Genomic DNA, 13266 nt, shown 5'->3' with positions numbered 1-13266 from the left:
TGAATGAATGAATAAATAAATTGTATTTTTTGGAGGGAATACATTTCCATCAGTACTACTTAATTTTAGCCTAAAATTTAATAGTGTTTTTAATATAAATATGTTTTTAATAAAATATGACTTATTTATTTATTTATTTATTTATTTATTTATTTTTCTTCAGAATTCTAAACAAAACCCTTACAATGATATACTACAAATAATACAAATTAGGGTTTAAGTACTCTTACACATGGCAATACACACTGAAGTGATTGTTTTTATATCATGATGGTAACTTCCATTGTTTTCATACTGAGCTAATGATATTTTCTATTTACCCTACTCATATTTAATCCTCACAAAATCTCTCATTATTTTTCTCAGATATGTTTATTAACCATTTTCTTTCTCTCACAAAGTAGTCTATTTTTGTGGAGACATTTGGTCCCCACAATCTGATAAACACACCATGACAGATTCTACTATAGCTTGCTTGAATGAGGGATGAGTGCTGCTTGGCTGTTCTGTAGTCACATGACCCTGGAGTGGGCGTGGCTGTGAGTCCAGCTGGTGTTGCAGGCTGACTCAGGCACAGAGAAACAGAGACAGAAAGAGAGATAAAGAAAGACAGCAAGAGCTACTAAGGGAAGGGTGAGTCACTATCTGCTCTCCATGTTTACTTGCTTTCTATGCCTGAGTTTTATGTATCTTTCCAGAGTCTCATTCAGAGAGGCTGTAGCACATTTACAGAGCTACAGAGAGGGTGACGTGTGTGTGTGTGTTGCTGCATGCACTAGTTTCCCAGGTGTCCTCACTCTGTTCTTGCCAGCAAGGAAAGGAAGCAAGTGAGAGTGGAAGAGAACGGGAGATTTTGGCTAACGTTCGTGGAGTTTTGAAATGTGTTTTAAGACCTCACTTTTTCTTGTTTGTCTGTGCATTGAAACAGATGATAGTGAACCCCTCCTTTAACTTTCTTCCACTCCCTCCCTTTCTCTCCTCCTCCTGGCCCTCTCTTTTCTTTGTGTGGGGTGTTCGTCATCACTGGTTGTATAGTTTTTACAATCAGACATTTTGATAATTAGTTTTTCTAATTGGTTTACATTAGACCCGGAATCCCACATACTGTATTCAAACTTCATAGCTTCATATGTTCTCCCTGGGTTTATATCCAATCAGCATTTTTTGAATGGCTTCCTATGTTCATTCTAATATGTTTGTGTTGCATGACAATATAGTTCCTGTTGTTTAATTGTTGTCATTAACATAGAAGTTAATTGACCTGTGTGTATTGAGCACAGATTTGTTCTGTTCCTCTTTTTAACTTCTGATTCCATTTGTCTGTGAGTGTCAGATTACGTCCAGGGTTTTTTATTTGATTTTCAGTAACAGCAGTTAACAATTTATCTAGAACACTGAACTCCAAATTCAAACACATCTTTCAGTTGTGTTTGAGTTTGGTTATAAATCAATAACAAATATTTCTGTCATCTCCAGTTACATCAACAAGGTTATATGATACCTGCTTAGCGGAGTTCCTTTTTCAGATAAAAACCACTTCCTCATATACTGACCCAATTATTTCACTGCAAATCCTACCAGGGCCCATATTTAACAAGCTTATCAAAGTGCCATTTTATTTTAAGTGCTAAGAATTCATTTAATTTACTCCTACTTTCAAACTTAAGTATAAAAGAAAGTCATCAAGTTTCTTAAAGCTAAGAATCACTCTTTTACTCTCCCAGTTATTAAAGACAGCTTGAGAGGTCTCTCAAGTTGTTAGGAGTTGCCAGTAGGGGCTTGTGATGGCACTGAGGAGACCGAGACATCCACAAATCCACAAAGGAGAGGAAGAATGTTCTTGAAATATTTGACAATGAGCTTTTAATTAAACTGTTACATTTCCTTAGTTATTCAAAAAGAAAATGAGCAAAGAATATTTACATTACCAAAAGAACATCATAAATGACTTCAGTCTATCACGATTATTATATGCTCTTTAAAAACAATCCCATTATAATCAGTGAAGCTACCCACACTGTAATATGAATAAATCTCTTACCCTTATTTACACTGCACACATCTGTGGCAAGTTTCTGAAGTGGCTCTTCACACAGCATCACTAAGGATAGGCACCTATTATTTTTGACGGATAATAATATTTGCCTTGCTGTCATCAAAGAAATCAGCAACAGGCGATATCTCTGGCTATTGTCGGTAATACTTTTTATCTACTGGCAGAACCCTAAATTGGAGGTTGTGATGACTATTTCATTTCCTTACCATAATGTATTTTATTCTTTATTGTCATATGTGTGTTGAATGTAAACTCCTTTTAGGAATTTAACCATTCAGTGTGAATTTATCTGAGAATATTATTAAATAATTAATTAAATAATAAATAATCTTTTCAGTGACTGGTCTATGTGTATTTCGTCATCCAAATTCCCACTTCTGGCACAGTAAACTGTTGTGAATTTACTCTAAATAAGACTGACACTTAAGATTAAGTCCTATACTTTGCTTAAATTATACAGTACAGTAGATGCTTGATAACTAATTTTTAAATGCATCTTTGAGCCAATAATGTATTCACACTTAAGACAATTTTTAACAGCGTTCTTGAGAGTAATTCAAAGATGCTTGATAAATACGGACCCTGATCTGTAGAACATCTGAAAATCTATTTTTTCTTTAATAAATTATTCCAATGGAGCTGTTTTCTTTCTTTTTTGAAGCATGAACCCATTTATATTAACATCATGTACATGATGCTAATTGTAATATTTGTCATAGTTTAAATGTAAAAAAATGGCTTTGATTACTTATAGTAGCTAGTTGGACATTAACTTTTTTAGACATTGTAATTATGAGGGGGCAGCTGTGGAGGAGCCGGACTAGTTACCAGAAGGTCGCCGGTTCGAGTCTCGGTGCTGGCAGGAGTTGTACGTGGGAGGGAGTGAATGAACAGCTCTCTCTTCCACCCTTAATACCCATGGCTGAAGTGCCCTTGAGCAATCTATAGCTGACCATTGCTCCGGGTGTGTGTTTACAGTGTGTTCACTTCTCACTGCTGTATGTCTGCACTTGGATGTCTGCACTGTTTCAAATGATGTAGAAAATGTATATAGAATATTCTTTATATTATTCCAAATGAATTAGGAGTGTTTATTATTGTTATTATTTTTTGACAGGTTTAGTTTTACTCAGAGACAGATAAAGAGTGACACAATGACCCGTGTAAATTACAAGAATACAAGTAGTTGAACAATGGTGATACGGAGTGTACCATACCATATCTTGCATGACTTCTCTCATCAAAAATTATGGTGCCATTGTATGCGGCATGCCGTCTGTGCTCCGGTCAAATGTTTATTTTATTAGCGATTTTAGTGTTTGTTTTATATTCCTCGGCCCAACCTTCTTCGCCTCACATGGTATGTAATCGTCAAACATTGTTAGCTATCAAACATGGAATGAAAGACCGATCCGACGTTGATTTGAGCAGCCAATTTGAAAGAACCATCCGCCCCTGTTACTTTGTCCATCTTACGTGTGTCGGCTGTCCTGTGTCCTTCGCCGAAGAAAACATCGCAAGAAGTGGGGGAAAACGAGGTGGTGTGCTGGCAGCGGCGAGGGTGCGCCCGGTGGTGTTCGAGTCAGCATGTCCTGAACAGGTTCTTGTTGATCTGTCGCCGGTCTTTTCCTGTGATCTGTGGCTGCACGTTGTGAAGCCTGCGGTCCTGGATTGCGATGTGGAATGAATGAGTATTAAGATTTTTCCACCTGCCTCTGTGGAAGGGAGATTGGCACTCCAACAGGCACTGGCATTGCTTCGTCAGCAGGACCAGGAACCACGGTCCTATGCCTAATTCTTTTGGACCATGGCTAGGGGCCTTAAATATTATGATGCAGCCCTGATGGAGGCCTGCAACCTCACTTTGGATGACCCCTTACCTCAATGGGAGATGGAGCAACTGCATGTTTTGAATTTCTGGGACTTCTCTAATTATGTGCATCACTGCAAAGACTGGCAGATCCTTAACCCTCGAGAGGATATCAGCATTGACCACCAACCTGCCCTCCTTCCTTCTTCGAGTCAAGTCCACAATCATCTTCTGACTCCCACTTAGAAACGAAGGGACAGAAGGAAGTGGGCAGCCCAAGTTGCTGCCATTATGCCATCTGCCATTGAGTCCTCTGTGCTGGCTCCAGCCTCTGGGAGCAATTCAGCAACAGCTCCTGAGTCAATTAACCCCTCAGAAGCAGTCAAGCTCAAGGTAGCTTTGAGATAAGTTTTCCCGTCAACCTCTGTTCTGGTGTCTGTCCCAGTTAAGTCAAAGTCAGTCATGTCCAGTCTTGATAATCCTGTGTTTATGTCAGTCCAAGTCCTGCAAGAAGTGGGCAAGCTGACAACTTCCTGCCCTGGGAGGCATAAGGGTAGGAGGTCACGTGCCAGGAGGGCTAGAACCCTTTGTTTAGAGACCCCTCATATACTTACCCTGGATGATCTCAAGTTGCCTGCTGCTTCGGTTCTGGCCATGAAGGCAGGTTCTGAGCAGCATGTATTTCCAGTCATGGTTACAGATCTCAGTCCTGAGCAGCCCCCTCTCTCTGTCACCATCACTCAAGTCAGGCCTGAGCAGTCCACTCCTGACACTACCATGGAGACCACTCCTAACCAGCCCACTATCCTAGTCAAATCTATGGAGGCCATTCTCAAGCCGTCAGCCCCCACAGGCACTGAATATGCTTCTGCTCAGGAGCCTCCAGAATCCACTCAAGCCCATGACCAGAGTCTAGAGTTGGCTTTAGGTCTAGAGTCTTCTTCATCCCAGTTCAATCCAAAGTCTGTTTCAGAGTCCGCTTCAGTACCAGTCCAGAAGTTCGTTCTTGAAGACCCAGTCAAGCGTCAGCATTAGTTATCCAAGAATCTGTTTATGAGTCCGTTCCTGCAGCCCCCAAGGACACTCAAGAATCTGTCACGGAGTCGGTTCCTGTGGCCCCAGAGGGCAGTTCAAAAGCCACAGAGGGTGTTCCTGAGACTGTCTTTGAGCCAGTTTCAGCTCTGGAGAGCAGTTTAGCATCCCCCAAGGGCAGTCAAGAGCCAGTTTCTGGGTCAATCTTCATAGCCCCATAGGGCAGTTCATCAGGCCCCAGGGGCAGACAAGAGTCGGTTCCTGAGCCTATTCCTTCAGCCCAGGAGGGCATTTCAACAGGTCCCAACGGCTGTCCAGAGTCCATATTTGAACTTGGTCCAGCGGCCCCTAATGGCATCCCTGTTATTGCCCCAGAGCCCACTCTAGACTCCGCTCCCGCTACAAAATCAGTTTTTGTCAGTTTTGTCACATCCTTAGAGGCCAACCCTGAAAGTCTTGTCAGTCATGTAAAGCCTACAGAAAATAACCTTATCTCTAATGCTGTGCCTTCAAAAACTGTCCATGTTCTGGCCAAGGGGTTCCTTCCAGAGAGCCCTAAACCTCTCATTGAAGCCACCTCCGAATCCCTTGCTAGTCATGTCTTGCCTACCAAAAATATCCTGGATTTTGCCCATAATTCCCAGTCCAGTAGAAGACCTTCGCCTGTGAAATGTGTTGGTAGAGGTGCCACCAACTATGCCCCCACCCTCTATTTGTCCCAGTCTGAAAAGTTTCCCTGGCCAGTCCTAAACCATTCCCCTGGAACATTTTCCGCATTTCCCATCCCAACCCTTGTGTTTCCTGACAGGCCTAGACTTCCATGGGTCACTTCCCACCCCCTACCCCCCAGTCGGTACCATTTTGCCTCCCTACCAACACTGTTACCCATTTAACTCCACCCAGGGATGGACGCCTGGAGGTGTCCTTTGGATGGGGGGAACTTTCAGGATCCTGCCCTGACGGTTTTATCTGTCCTTTCTTTGTTTAGTGTGTCTCTGTTCATTTTGTGCCTGAGCACATGGTTGTGTCTTTGTTTATGTTGGGCGTATGTTCCTCTTGTCGTGCCTCCTCATTTTCAATCACCATGCCCCCTTGATTAGTCCTTGTTTCTCCAATTGTGTTCACCTGATCCTTGTTTGCTTTGCTCCCTTTATATTGTGCTAATTACCCTCCGGTCTTTGCTGTTTCGTTTTGTGTGTGCCTTGTGTACAGTCGCTTGCTTGCATATTTAGACTTGGTAGAACTCTTTATTCAGTGTATTGCGTCTTGTCTAGTTCCCTCTTGTTTCACTAGTTTTTGTTTGTTCCCATGTGTAGTCTATAGCCTAGTTCTAGCAAAGTAATTCAAAGATGCTTGATAAATACGGACCCTGATCTGTAGAACATCTGAAAATCTATTTTTTCTTTAATAAATTATTCCAATGGAGCTGTTTTCTTTCTTTTTTGAAGCATGAACCCATTTATATTAACATCATGTACATGATGCTAATTGTAATATTTGTCATAGTTTAAATGTAAAAAAATGGCTTTGATTACTTATAGTAGCTAGTTGGACATTAACTTTTTTAGACATTGTAATTATGAGGGGGCAGCTGTGGAGGAGCCGGACTAGTTACCAGAAGGTCGCCGGTTCGAGTCTCGGTGCTGGCAGGAGTTGTACGTGGGAGGGAGTGAATGAACAGCTCTCTCTTCCACCCTTAATACCCATGGCTGAAGTGCCCTTGAGCAATCTATAGCTGACCATTGCTCCGGGTGTGTGTTTACAGTGTGTTCACTTCTCACTGCTGTATGTCTGCACTTGGATGTCTGCACTGTTTCAAATGATGTAGAAAATGTATATAGAATATTCTTTATATTATTCCAAATGAATTAGGAGTGTTTATTATTGTTATTATTTTTTGACAGGTTTAGTTTTACTCAGAGACAGATAAAGAGTGACACAATGACCCGTGTAAATTACAAGAATACAAGTAGTTGAACAATGGTGATACGGAGTGTACCATACCATATCTTGCATGACTTCTCTCATCAAAAATTATGGTGCCATTGTATGCGGCATGCCGTCTGTGCTCCGGTCAAATGTTTATTTTATTAGCGATTTTAGTGTTTGTTTTATATTCCTCGGCCCAACCTTCTTCGCCTCACATGGTATGTAATCGTCAAACATTGTTAGCTATCAAACATGGAATGAAAGACCGATCCGACGTTGATTTGAGCAGCCAATTTGAAAGAACCATCCGCCCCTGTTACTTTGTCCATCTTACGTGTGTCGGCTGTCCTGTGTCCTTCGCCGAAGAAAACATCGCAAGAAGTGGGGGAAAACGAGGTGGTGTGCTGGCAGCGGCGAGGGTGCGCCCGGTGGTGTTCGAGTCAGCATGTCCTGAACAGGTTCTTGTTGATCTGTCGCCGGTCTTTTCCTGTGATCTGTGGCTGCACGTTGTGAAGCCTGCGGTCCTGGATTGCGATGTGGAATGAATGAGTATTAAGATTTTTCCACCTGCCTCTGTGGAAGGGAGATTGGCACTCCAACAGGCACTGGCATTGCTTCGTCAGCAGGACCAGGAACCACGGTCCTATGCCTAATTCTTTTGGACCATGGCTAGGGGCCTTAAATATTATGATGCAGCCCTGATGGAGGCCTGCAACCTCACTTTGGATGACCCCTTACCTCAATGGGAGATGGAGCAACTGCATGTTTTGAATTTCTGGGACTTCTCTAATTATGTGCATCACTGCAAAGACTGGCAGATCCTTAACCCTCGAGAGGATATCAGCATTGACCACCAACCTGCCCTCCTTCCTTCTTCGAGTCAAGTCCACAATCATCTTCTGACTCCCACTTAGAAACGAAGGGACAGAAGGAAGTGGGCAGCCCAAGTTGCTGCCATTATGCCATCTGCCATTGAGTCCTCTGTGCTGGCTCCAGCCTCTGGGAGCAATTCAGCAACAGCTCCTGAGTCAATTAACCCCTCAGAAGCAGTCAAGCTCAAGGTAGCTTTGAGATAAGTTTTCCCGTCAACCTCTGTTCTGGTGTCTGTCCCAGTTAAGTCAAAGTCAGTCATGTCCAGTCTTGATAATCCTGTGTTTATGTCAGTCCAAGTCCTGCAAGAAGTGGGCAAGCTGACAACTTCCTGCCCTGGGAGGCATAAGGGTAGGAGGTCACGTGCCAGGAGGGCTAGAACCCTTTGTTTAGAGACCCCTCATATACTTACCCTGGATGATCTCAAGTTGCCTGCTGCTTCGGTTCTGGCCATGAAGGCAGGTTCTGAGCAGCATGTATTTCCAGTCATGGTTACAGATCTCAGTCCTGAGCAGCCCCCTCTCTCTGTCACCATCACTCAAGTCAGGCCTGAGCAGTCCACTCCTGACACTACCATGGAGACCACTCCTAACCAGCCCACTATCCTAGTCAAATCTATGGAGGCCATTCTCAAGCCGTCAGCCCCCACAGGCACTGAATATGCTTCTGCTCAGGAGCCTCCAGAATCCACTCAAGCCCATGACCAGAGTCTAGAGTTGGCTTTAGGTCTAGAGTCTTCTTCATCCCAGTTCAATCCAAAGTCTGTTTCAGAGTCCGCTTCAGTACCAGTCCAGAAGTTCGTTCTTGAAGACCCAGTCAAGCGTCAGCATTAGTTATCCAAGAATCTGTTTATGAGTCCGTTCCTGCAGCCCCCAAGGACACTCAAGAATCTGTCACGGAGTCGGTTCCTGTGGCCCCAGAGGGCAGTTCAAAAGCCACAGAGGGTGTTCCTGAGACTGTCTTTGAGCCAGTTTCAGCTCTGGAGAGCAGTTTAGCATCCCCCAAGGGCAGTCAAGAGCCAGTTTCTGGGTCAATCTTCATAGCCCCATAGGGCAGTTCATCAGGCCCCAGGGGCAGACAAGAGTCGGTTCCTGAGCCTATTCCTTCAGCCCAGGAGGGCATTTCAACAGGTCCCAACGGCTGTCCAGAGTCCATATTTGAACTTGGTCCAGCGGCCCCTAATGGCATCCCTGTTATTGCCCCAGAGCCCACTCTAGACTCCGCTCCCGCTACAAAATCAGTTTTTGTCAGTTTTGTCACATCCTTAGAGGCCAACCCTGAAAGTCTTGTCAGTCATGTAAAGCCTACAGAAAATAACCTTATCTCTAATGCTGTGCCTTCAAAAACTGTCCATGTTCTGGCCAAGGGGTTCCTTCCAGAGAGCCCTAAACCTCTCATTGAAGCCACCTCCGAATCCCTTGCTAGTCATGTCTTGCCTACCAAAAATATCCTGGATTTTGCCCATAATTCCCAGTCCAGTAGAAGACCTTCGCCTGTGAAATGTGTTGGTAGAGGTGCCACCAACTATGCCCCCACCCTCTATTTGTCCCAGTCTGAAAAGTTTCCCTGGCCAGTCCTAAACCATTCCCCTGGAACATTTTCCGCATTTCCCATCCCAACCCTTGTGTTTCCTGACAGGCCTAGACTTCCATGGGTCACTTCCCACCCCCTACCCCCCAGTCGGTACCATTTTGCCTCCCTACCAACACTGTTACCCATTTAACTCCACCCAGGGATGGACGCCTGGAGGTGTCCTTTGGATGGGGGGAACTTTCAGGATCCTGCCCTGACGGTTTTATCTGTCCTTTCTTTGTTTAGTGTGTCTCTGTTCATTTTGTGCCTGAGCACATGGTTGTGTCTTTGTTTATGTTGGGCGTATGTTCCTCTTGTCGTGCCTCCTCATTTTCAATCACCATGCCCCCTTGATTAGTCCTTGTTTCTCCAATTGTGTTCACCTGATCCTTGTTTGCTTTGCTCCCTTTATATTGTGCTAATTACCCTCCGGTCTTTGCTGTTTCGTTTTGTGTGTGCCTTGTGTACAGTCGCTTGCTTGCATATTTAGACTTGGTAGAACTCTTTATTCAGTGTATTGCGTCTTGTCTAGTTCCCTCTTGTTTCACTAGTTTTTGTTTGTTCCCATGTGTAGTCTATAGCCTAGTTCTAGCTTTTGTGGTTTAGTTTTTAATTTTAGTTTTTGAACCTTTTTGGGTTTTTTTCTCCCTATTATTTTCTTTCTAGTTTTCAGTAAGGTTGCTGTCTTAATCATTATCCTTTTTGTTTTCATTTAGTTCCAGTTTTTTTCTAGTATTTTATTACTTTTTTGGTTTGCATTGGTTTGCAAGTTTACTTTTATTCTATTTCTTCTCTCTCCTGTTGTATTGTCTTTGTGTGTCTGTTGTGTTGGTTTCTGTCCTGCTTCCTGAGTCCTCCCTGGTCGCTGGTTCTTCTGACCTGACAGACATTTTGGTGATTTCATCAACAGGGTCAAGCCTGTGGTTCCTTGAGTTGCTACCAGGTCTCCTTTTGCCACAGAGTCCAGAGCTACCTCCTTCCTACCAGCCTGTTCTCCTATTAGCTGTGTCCAAATTCAGGGTCTGCATCCTCCTTAGGATCCTTCCTACCCGGTTGAAGGAGGAGGGGTCCTCCGACGACCGCAAAAACCGGAAGTCGGTGTTTGTGAATTTGGACAGCCTACCCTTCTTTCAGTTCCCTCCCTTACCCATTGCTCATATGCTGTCGCATAGCAACCGTGACAGCGCTAAGCTAGACGCGGGTGAAGAGCTCATCGTTCTCTCCCCGGAGCTTTATAAACACTTCTGTCTGCTCTTTCATCCTTAGAAGCGTTAAAAACAGCTTCAATCACTAACAAATAAGCTGTGTGTAAGTGGATATTCACACAGGCTTACTGGAAGAAGCTAGTTTACGAAAGTAAACGGTTTTTTTTTTTACACGTACAAATGTAAAAAAAAAAAAAATGCTTAACACTAAAACAAAATGCCTAACTAGAAAACCACTGAAAATATATATTTTTGAAAAGCCAGTTTTTAAAAAACATCGAAAATAATACTCCTCCCCCACTCTGCTACTGCTCGCTTCGTCCTGCCGAAAATAATTATGGGATAGGTAGGATGCGAAAGGATCCACCTTACCCATCCTTCCAATTCGGGGAAAAGGAGGACGCATTTGTGGGCCGCATTTGAAGTATCCTACGAATTTGGACAGCCTTCGTCGCGGCGCTGTGACGTAACATCCTTCAAATGAGTACTCCGAAGGATGTAGACCCTGAATTTGGACACAGCCATTGTGTGCCCTGCCCTATTGTGTGGACTTCCTGCCTCATCTACAGGTGCTGGTCATATAATTAGAATATCATCAAAAAGTTGCTTTATTTCACTAATTCTAAAAATCCCAAATTAATTATCTTAGAAAATTTGAATATTACTTAAGACCAATACAAAGAAAGGATTTTTAGAAATCTTGGCCAACTGAAAAGTATGAACATGAAAATTATGAATGTGTACAGCTCTCAATACTTAGCTGGGGCTCCCTTTGCCTGAATTACTGCAGCAATACGGGGTGGCATGGAGTCGACCAGTCTGTGGCACTACTCAGGTGTTATGAGAGCCCAGCTCTTCAGCATTCCTAGGTCTGGCATATCGAATATCACAATACCCCATCAATTTTCTATGGCATTAAGGTCAGGCAAGTTTGCAGGCCAATTAAGAACAGGGATACCATTGTCCTTAATCCAGGTACTGGAAGCTTTGGCACTGTGTGCAGGTGCCAAGTCCTGTTGGAAAATGGCATTTGGATCCCCATAAAGTTGGTCAGCAGCAGGAAGTATGACTTGCTGTAAAACTTCCTGGTATATGGCTGCATTGACCTTGGACCTCAGAAAACACAGTTGACCAACACCAGCAGATGACATGGCACCCCAAACCATCACTGACTGTGGAAACTTTACACTGGACCTTAGGCAATGGGGACTGTGTGCCTCTCCTCTCTTCCTCCATCTCCCCCATGTTTTTGAATGGGTTTTGTTCCACAGTCCTCTCCAGGGTGTGGTTATCCTTATTGCTTGTACACTTTTATTTTTCTACCACATCTTTTCCTTCCCTTTGCTTCTCTATTAATTTGCTAGGACACAGAGCCAGCCTCTTTTGAAATGACCTTTTGTGTCTTTCCATCCTTGTGCAAGGTGTCAATGGTCGTCTTTTGGAAAACTGTTGAGTCAGCAGTCTTCCCCATGATTGTGTAGCCTACAGAACTAGACTGAGATACCATTTAAAGGCCTTTGCAGGTGTTTGAGTTAATTCGCTGGTTAGAGTGTGGCACCAGGTGTCTTCAATACTGAACCTTTTCACAATATTAAAATTTTCTGAGAATTTGGGATTTTCCTTAGTTGTCAGTTATAATAATCAAAATTAAAATAAATAAACATTTGAAATATATCAGTCTGTGTGTAATGAATGAATATAATGTAGAAATTTCAGTTTGTTTTAATGGAATTGGTGAAATCAACTTTTTGATGATATTTTAATTATATGACCTAGGCCTGGACGAAAAATCTATTGAATGGATTAATTTGAATTTTTTGTTACAGGCGATTTAAAAAATAAGTAAATCGAGTTTTTGTGTAATGGCGCAGTTTTGGCTCCCCGAAGCTTCTGTAGCGTTAGTTTCACATGGCAGTATGGCAAGCGACAACAACAACAACATCATAGCACACACGAAACAGCAAGCGACAACATAGCTGCCGGTGAGAGTTGGAAGTTTGTTCCCAAGAAAGGAATAAAATCATCTGTTGTTTGGAACTGGTATGGGTTTGCTGCAACAGACGTGGAGCAAGAGACCCTACGCTGCCTAAAGCCCATCGCAGTCAAAAGCAGCAGGACCAGCCGAATATGAAAATAGGGGTTACATTTGTCTTGCTTTTGATTAGGGCTGCTCCGATCACGATCGGCCGATCGTTAATGCGCATCTCGTCGGTAAAGCCAGTTTTCTAATCAGCGGTAAATTCCCTCAGGTACGTGATTTCACATCGAGCAGCTACTACAGGGAGCCATTGTTAACTGAGAAGATGCGCAAATCCACATCATTTTCAGCGTTTATTTGCGCATCTTCTCAGTTAACAAACGGCTCTGTGTAGTAACAGCTGCTCTATGTGAAATCACGCACCTGAGGGAATTTACCCCTGATTAGAAAACCGGCTTTACTGACAAGATGCGCATTAACGGAGATCAGCCCTACTTTTGATTAAATAAAAGCTAAATTTGCTTTAAGTTGTCTGCTGTTTGTACTTATTGCTTTCCTTAAGCAGGGGGGAAAATAAAAAAAAATTGGAAATCGAATTAAAAAAAAAATATCGGAGATTTTATTTTTAGGCCATATCGCCCAGCCCTAATATGACCAGCACCTGTATTTGTGTTCTCACTCTTGTTAATAAACTGTTCTCCCTATTAATTCTGCATCTGGATCCTCCCTTGCCAAACCGTGACATTGTCAACTGCCACAAATACTGCCTAAACAAAATACAGGTTTTGTCTTTATTTAAAGTAGCAATATTTTA

At 43.0% G+C, this 13266-nt stretch overlaps 1 protein-coding gene across 1 annotated transcript in view; it reads left to right on the top strand.

Annotated features, from left to right (window-relative positions):
• The first annotated feature begins 467 nt into the window (after nt 1-467).
• LOC128015498 (septin-9-like) overlaps nt 468-13266 on the top strand; it is a 38947-nt gene continuing 26148 nt past the window's right edge. The window contains exon 1 of the mRNA XM_052599359.1: nt 468-633. The gene's annotated coding sequence lies outside the window, so the exon portion shown is untranslated. The remainder of the gene's footprint in view (nt 634-13266) is intronic.

The sequence above is a fragment of the Carassius gibelio genome, chromosome A6, assembly GCF_023724105.1.
Source record: "Carassius gibelio isolate Cgi1373 ecotype wild population from Czech Republic chromosome A6, carGib1.2-hapl.c, whole genome shotgun sequence".
Classification (NCBI taxonomy): domain Eukaryota; kingdom Metazoa; phylum Chordata; class Actinopteri; order Cypriniformes; family Cyprinidae; genus Carassius; species Carassius gibelio.
Note: the sequence above shows the minus strand (reverse complement) of the source record. Positions and strands in the feature narration are given on the sequence as shown.